This window comes from Anopheles coluzzii, chromosome 2 (genome assembly GCF_943734685.1).
Source record: "Anopheles coluzzii chromosome 2, AcolN3, whole genome shotgun sequence".
Classification (NCBI taxonomy): Eukaryota; Metazoa; Arthropoda; class Insecta; order Diptera; family Culicidae; genus Anopheles; species Anopheles coluzzii.
Genome location: NC_064670.1, coordinates 73863383 through 73871796, shown reverse-complemented (window position 1 = coordinate 73871796; position 8414 = coordinate 73863383). Strand labels below are relative to the sequence as shown.

The 8414-nt window shown below is 39.2% G+C and overlaps 1 long non-coding RNA gene across 1 annotated transcript; it reads right to left on the bottom strand.

Moving 5' to 3' along the window:
- Window positions 1-5939: 5939 nt before the first annotated feature.
- On the bottom strand, window positions 5940-8278 carry LOC125906619 (uncharacterized). The gene is made up of 3 exons (XR_007451978.1): window positions 7604-8278; window positions 7335-7533; window positions 5940-7238 (listed from the first exon to the last, which is right to left on the bottom strand). It is a non-coding gene; the product is annotated as an uncharacterized LOC125906619 (long non-coding RNA).
- Between the last annotated feature and the right edge of the window lie 136 nt (window positions 8279-8414).

The window sequence follows — 8414 nt, the reverse complement described above, 5'->3', positions numbered from 1 at the left end:
TATTTTTGAACCTGTAGAAGGAGGGTGTTAGCCGGTCTCGTAGTACAGTCGTCAACTCGTACGATTTAACAAACTGCCCGTCATGGGTTCAATCCCCAAATGGACCGTGCCGCCATACGTAGGACTGACTATCCTGGAATCAATTAGTCACCCTACAAACAACGAGCGGGATATTTTATCATGGTGTGTGTAAAAACCTAGAGTTAAGCGGAGAATCGGTGTGAAATACACGGAGGCGAGAGCGCGTTTTGGTTTCGACACAGTTTTGGCACTAACACAGTTACACATGTGGAAATGTGTGCGTTCATTTTCGGCCAGCTCGCTCAGTTTGATCTGTTCGCAGCGCTGTGCTGATGTCGGTGTCTCGCTTGCACTGCACTCGCTTGCGCATGGGCGCGAGCATTGAGAGAGCGCACCGTGTATTTTATATGGGAGCGGGAGAAAACCACGGTACCGAATCTCTCCCCTTTTTTTAAGCCTACGAAATCTTCCATCGGCTTGATTCTAGGTTTTTACGCACACCATGATAAAAATTACCCGCTCTTTGTCCGTAGGGCACTGAAAGCCAAGCCCACAAGTGGTACAGGCAGGCCTTGGCCGACAACGGTTGTTGAGCCAAAGAAGAAGAAAAAGAAGAAGGAGGGTGTGAATGGATGTCGCCGATGGTTCCAATCATTAAGGACAATGGTTAATTACGCCTATTCGTAAATATGCGCCGAGCATAACACTACAATGAGGGAATGGCATTTAATGCCAATGATTGAAGATTGTTTACCGCGGCTAAAATAATTAGTCGTTTGGACATAAAGTAGGCTTTCCATCTAATTGAACTACACGACATTCATTACTCATATAGGATTGCTCCGGTACAAACGGTAAATGTTTGGAATTGGTTTTCCGGAAGTTTTCCAACGCATAATGGAATTTTCGCAATATTTACTAAAAAGGTTGTTGACTACATATATGATACATTGATCTATGCGGATTCAGAAAAAAATACACGACAAGGTGTTAGAAGATGTAATGCGCGTATTGGACGAGAAAGAAATTCTGCTTAATCAAGACAAATGTCTGTTTAGGGTCCTAGTTTTTTTTTTTTGGATCATTCCAAAGTATTACACCGGGCCTAGGAAAAGCAGAAGCCGTAAATAAATTTCGGGCACCTTTCTCAACGGAAACAAAATCGAAGTTTCCTTGATACAATCGCATACCTCAGCAAATTCCTACCTAATTTAGTCACCATAACAGCACCGTTGCGCCAGTTGACCCATAAAAAGGTACCGTAAGCCATTACAAGTAATATTCAAACCCGATTCAAGATCATGCGCACGAATCAAACGATGGTTACTTAGACTACAATCGTTCAAATTCATAATTAAGCATCGGAAAGGGAATATCACGGACCCATTATCTCGATTGTTGTCTGACAAGCAAAAATACTTTTTTGACGAAAAGAGCAATTTTTTAGTTGGCGCAATGATGCAGTCAGCAGCGATTGATATACATAAATTTGACGAAGTAGTGAAAAGGACGAAGAACTGGAAAAATTAAAAAAAAAGTTTACTAACAAATGTCAGAGTAGAACCAGGCATACAAGCCAATGCACCCTTTAAGGATGATCTGGGAACAATAGGAGAAATGTTAGGCAGGGGAAACAAACTGATTGTGCCAATAACACTTCGATTCCGAATATTGGAACTAGCGCACCAAGGACATCCGGGAGCATCAGTTATGAAACAACGCTCAAGAAAAAGGGTATGGAGACCAGGCATGCCAGAAGTCAGAACCAATGGTAGGATGTTCACTACCTTTGAGGCCATGGGTAGACGTAGTTTTAGACTTCTTATGTCATGTGGAACACATCTATTAGTGGCGATTGGTTACTTCAGGCGGTATAAGAAAATTGAAATTATGAACAGAATACCATCGAAGGAGACAGTGGGAAGGTTGGGAAAAATAAGAACACGTTAACGCTATCCAACAACAATCACTCTTGATAATACTAAGCAATTGGTAGGAAAAGACTTGGCTGGTTTGGTTTAGTCGAACGTCAAAAAAAATTATACTGAAAAAGAGCAGCTTAACGGCAAGATTGGCAGAAGGATCTTAATGAATACCTTATGATGTACTTCACCACTTCTCATTCCACGACAGAGAAGACCCCAACGGATTTAATGTTTAGCAGAGCCATAAGATCGAAAATTCAATCAGTGGAAAATATAGAAACATGGATTGCACGAGAAGAAATTATAGATCAAGACAATTCAAAGAAATGAAAAGTAAGGAACATAAAGAACAAAAAAGGAATGCTATGTAATCTTTGACAACTGAGGGTGACACGGTACTGGCAAACAATCTGATTCCCAACAACAAAACCCAAACGACATTTGAATTAAACCAATTTCTAGGAGTGGAAAAAAATGGTGCCAAATCTATAAAAGAAAAATAGCTCACTTAAAAAAGACAGAGGGAAAGATAAACACGCAGGAAACAGGCAAAGAAACACAAAGTGTCAAAGACCCAGAAGGGACCGAAGATAGAAATGAGTTGGAGAGGAATCGAGAACAACGTACAAGAAAAACCCCGACAATACCAGAGGATTTCATAGTAGGGTGAAGGAATATAATATGGAAACGATAAGAAATAATTAATTAGAATAGTCAATTAAAGGAATATGGGTACATGAACAAATAAATAAAACGTATAAAAACAAATGATGTGGTAATTACAATATCGAGCAACACGACTATTCCGGATCGGATTGACTCGTACCGATTGGATACCAATCCGAACCGATCGGGCGGCTTTATTAAGGAGGATAACGAACAAGAATATTCATGTATGGAAGTCATCGATAGCGGACGCGACCTACGGTACCACAACATCTATTAGAGCACATCTGCACCCCTGCAAATTGCACCACAATTGGTACACTTACCCTATATAGTGTGAAACTCTGTATAAACTTTGAACAATTTATGTGGCAAATCAATACAATTTGCTAAAAGAACTGTCCAATTTAGAAAACCGATTACAATGTACTTTCTCTTATTTAATACCTTTCCAATTAGAAACCCCTTTCTTATTTGGAAATGTTGTACAGTCCATTAATTGTTAGTACAGGCGTCCCCCGAGTTACGACCCCCTCGAGTTACGACGATTCGCAGATACGACGATTTTGATTTTGACAGTTAAAAGTTGTCATTGACAAGAAATTGATATATTTTTTTGAATATCTGGGCTGATAACCGTTATACACACATTTCCAAAGATCCCACAACTACCCTATCTTTAATACAGGCGGTCCCCGAGATACACGGTACCTCTTATACGCGGATTCGGAGATACGCGGTTTTCTAAATTTAACAATTCTTTGAGCAAATTGTACTGATTTGACACATCAATTTTAAATTGCCAAATAATTTCCGTTTTAATCGAATGTTAAAAACTATTTCAAATGGTTTAAAACTGTTATATTCAGTCAGAATCATATCAACTAATTCATAAAGTAACTATAACCTCCCCCTACTTGCAAAATTACACGAACATTACTAATATTTTAGCTGGAAACCACGAGATTCGACTTACGCGGTATTTTGTGGCCGTTTTCGGTCCCCATTAACCGTGTATCTCGGGGACCGCCTGTATCTATATTGTGTACGGTTTTTAAAATATAATTATTATATTATCAAGCATTATTTTAAATAAAATACACGATATCATAAACTTCAACTCTTCAACTTCGGTTATAAACTTAATATTCATAGATATTCAGCATACGACTTTTTCGACTTACGCCTTGCTTTGGGACATTTTTTCGGTCCCAAATACAGTCGTATCTCGGGGGACACCTGAACTCGGTATTTCCTAAATTTTTATTGTTTTGGAACCTTAAAGCGATCTAAGAATTGTTTGGGTGCAGTTTTTGAAATAAAAAGAAAAATTCAGAAATGATGCCATTGAACAAATGTCGTATCATTTTCATAGCCTTATACCAACGACACACGAAAGGTAAACTCGATAAGTTGGATTTGTATGGGACAGATTGAACTTCCCATGAAGAGATTATTGAGTTGTATGGCTAAAATCCAGTTTATTCCAAAGTTTGCGCTTAGTGTGACGTCCGTATTACGGTGCATACGTCAAATGGGTACAATTTACTAGTGTTGGGAGAATTCCTAGAAAAATTCGATCGGATCGGATCCCGTTTGTAGGATTTGATTCCCTTAAAGATTCGTTTGCGATTGGGATTTGATTGCAATTCGATTGGGATAGGGATTATTTTGCGATTTGATTGGGATTGAGATTAGTTTGGGATTCGTTTGAAATTCGATTGCGATTCTGATTGGGATGGGAATTGCGAATGCGATTGGGATTGGGATTCATTTGGGATTATGATTGGGATTGCGATTCGATTGGGATTGGGATTGTGATTCGGTTGGGAATCGGATTGCGATTCGGTAGGGAATCGGATAGCGATTGGGAATAGGATTGAAATTAGAGGTTGTCCCCGTAATACCGCGTCAAAATATAAGGGCATATGATGTGACTCGAGTGCTTGAGAAAAAGTATCAAAAATGCTCATTTTCTATTATGATCCGTGTTTGATAACTCGATTTGTCTCTGGTTTGATATATCTAACTGAACGAAGGTCATTTGCATTACCTGACAAACGGAACCCGTTTTAAGTAAAACAGCTTTCCGTCAGGTTAAAGCTACGGAAATCGTTTTGTTTTACGGTTTATCTACTTAATACAAATATTTAAACCAGAAGAATTGCATGTAATTACATTCAAAAGGGATTTTGTTGTTTTTTTTTACTTAAAAAGGGTGGGCTAGCTAAATGCACAGAAATTAGATAAACATAACGAAAGCGCTGGTTTGCATGACATTGCCAAAAACATTAAAAGAACAATGATACGCCACACGAATACATTATTATAAATTGGTACGATACTTCCTGCGTTTCGCGTTGCAGTTTGTTTTGACAAACAAAGCCATTTCAGATCAATTTGGTAGCAATAGCTGGCATCGCGAAAGAAATGGTTTAAAATTAACAGTCGTTAAAAATTAACCAGAGTCGTTAAAAATTGCTAGAATTTGGCATCGTGAACGCATTGAGTTCATTTGTTAATTTTAACGACTGGTACTATGCCGCCGTTAAACAAACGACTGTCAAGAGCGTATGCGATACAAATTAACAGTCGTTTAATTATACTGCTCGAATTTTTTCCCCGTGTTTGCCTATATGGTATATCGAGCAGTCGTTAACTGTTTTGACAATCGTTTAATTTAACAGGAATGAACAACAAATGAACTCAGTTAAACCAAAATGTACTTTAAACGACTGTTAAAATGTGTTCATTTATTCGCGATGCCGGCTAATGTCTCGAGTCAACAAAAGAAGACTCTAACAAGCTTGTGTAATACCGATTTTGATTCAGTTCGGGTAGCGCGGTTTTGTTGGATACTTTTCCGTTTGAATCAGATAATCGACACTACCCAAACAGCCAGCTCGTACTTTATAGCTGATTTAGGGCTGTTTAACGAAAAATCGTTCCGATGTCGTACTTTGTGGCTGATTAAGAGATAGACGGAACTTTGCGGAACTATGGAGCTTTTTAACAGGCACATGGTACTCTTTGGAACTTTGCGGCTGATTAGCACTATGTGTAGGGCTCATGATGGAACTTTCAGGCTTGTTAAGAACGTGTACCGAACTTGGTGGAACTTCATAGCTTTTCAATGCATGACATCGGTACAAGGTGGGTCTTGTCAAAATGTCAAAGACAGACGCCGGTAATCATCTCATTGCTGCTGTACAAGTTAGATTAGTTCTTTGAGGAAGGGATTTTGAAGGAAGTGATTGTGAATTATCAGTAAATTGTGATACGTTTCATGTAATTTATGAATATTAAGGATTTAAAAATATACACATGTACACAAACAAAACAAATCCTGTTGTTTATTTCATCGATGACGCTTGCTTGAAAATAAAACGCAAAGAAAAATAATCCCCGGCACCGTAGCTTATGGAAGCTGCTTAGGCGCTATTTAGAAGGAGCGCCTGGAACTTTGATGCTGTTTATCTACTGCAAAAGGCGAATTAGAGCAGCGATCTTTAGCGTGCCAAAATGAGCTGCTTAAGCAATTCTGGCTATTTGGGTATAGTCGACATATAGCAAAAGTTCGTGTAATGTAGCATTTAATGGGAAGTAATAGTCAGAAAATAAATTATTTGATTTGATATCGAATTAAGGTCCACGTATCTCAGAGACTACTTGTACTAATTATGATGTAAGTACAGTAGAACGTCGATTATCCGGGCACCTCGGGACCGGATGGTTGCCGGTTAATCGATTTGCACGGATCATCGTCCAAAAATTGTCAAATTCATATAAAAATTGTAAGATTCACTAGTTTTATGATTAATTCACATTGAAATAATCGAACAATCGTTAGTAGAATATTATTTTAATCAATGACTATAGGTTTAACAACTGTTCATAAACAAAAATGAATTTCGAAAATACCACTAGACACTACAGAGCTGCACAAAAAATTGATTGCCCACGTGACTATCGCTGCAAATTTTCGCCGTATGTTTGAATAGCTGTCACATTTATGCCCACGGTTAAGCCGCCCAACGGTTACTCCGCCCCCGGATAATCGACGTTCTACTGTACTAAAAAGTAAAATATTTACGTAAAACAAAATGACCCATTATTTCAGCTGTAACTAACCCCCCCGCCCCCGTCCCCCCACGATGCAAACTTGAAAAAAATGCTAGACCACATTGGGCTTGGGTTTCAAAGTTTCCAATCCCAACCAGAACTGGGATTCGAATATACGAAGCTCTTCTGAGATTCTTTTTTCCTAGCACTACAATTTAACGCAACAATTGAAAAATGTAAAATGAATTGCGGTTATAACAATCGTTAGAAGTCACTGAACACTTAACACTAAACAAATTTTCTACGCGAATGGTTACATTTCCTCATAAATAATTGTATAACATTAATTTTTTAACTGAAAAACTTATCATTCGAGTTGTGCGAAACTCCCAGTTACGCGAATGTCCCTGGAAGGCATCATTCGGGTAACTCGGGAAAAAAGTAGTTCAAGTACCAACCACCAATACCAGTTAGTGGTACTCTTGGAACGTATCACATAAAGTCTACCACTACTGTCTGTTAACCGGAGCCAGTTTGCAATTTCCCTTCGTATGCTTGCGCGTCCTGTCGATAAAAATTGACGATTCTGTCAATTGTTTCAATGTGCTGTTCGTCATGGACGTAAAATACGTACGGATTGACGACGCACGTAACACTTACCATTGTGGAATACGGCAAAACATGATTCGAAAAGGAGGTAGAGTTTTTTTGGCAGACATTTTTGTCGACGTTCCGAAGACTGCTCTGTGGGCTGTGGCTCATCACCATTTCGAGATGTCGCTCCTCTCGTTGCTTCTCTTCCGATAAGCAAAGACGTAGCAGTGAACAAGAGGCTGGGTCCTGGTGTAATTTCTTGCGGCTAGATGAAATCGATAAAGAATTTTTGATATTGTCACTGCCCGCGATCAATACGAGATGTCTCACTCTACCTAGATCCGGAAGCGTCAGTTTGTAGTTCTTGTTAATGCTTTGCACAAAGGGCTCATAGTCTGTATCGAAGGTGACCATCGGTTCGACAATTTCGCATTTGAACAGCTTTAACGGTTCTGATTCGAGAAATGTTTTCACCTCCTCGCCAAACGTCTACCAGGAGCGATCAATTCGAGTGGGCGGATCGCGATGGAATTGCTTCGACAGTGCGTATAATTCTTCTGGTCGATCTTTGCTTCGCTTTGGCTTTATCATACTGGTATCCCCATTATACAGCTTAATTCTTTGACCGCTGGCCTGACGTCACAGTTTTTCGAGTGAGCACGTAGCGCACGGCAAAAGAGCGATGCGAACAACAATTTCTCGTGCGACTGTACTCACACTTTTGTTTCATTGCCATAAGCGGAGTAACACATGTCATTCTCGTTCTTTCTTTCCTACCTCATTCGTTGTCAAGAGAATCACTGAGCGTTTGATACAAAGCTAGATATCGCGCCGCTTTAAGTCTTAAGTGATGATTAAATGCATGGACAAATGGTTTGCTTACCTGTTCATGACACACTTCGGTGTACGTTAAAGAATTAAGCTGCGATGAAGCTCAAGTTCGTGTAATAAACGAAACAACGGGTTTCTATCGATCCAATCTTGTAATAGTCATCAATATCCCCAGAAAAGGCATATACAATCACCAACTATTCCATAATACAGGCAAATTGAAGGTTAAGGTTTAGGTTAAGTAAACACTTATTCGACAACACGATCATCAACATAACCGTTCAAATAGACATAGAGCAACAACGTCGCGCGCTA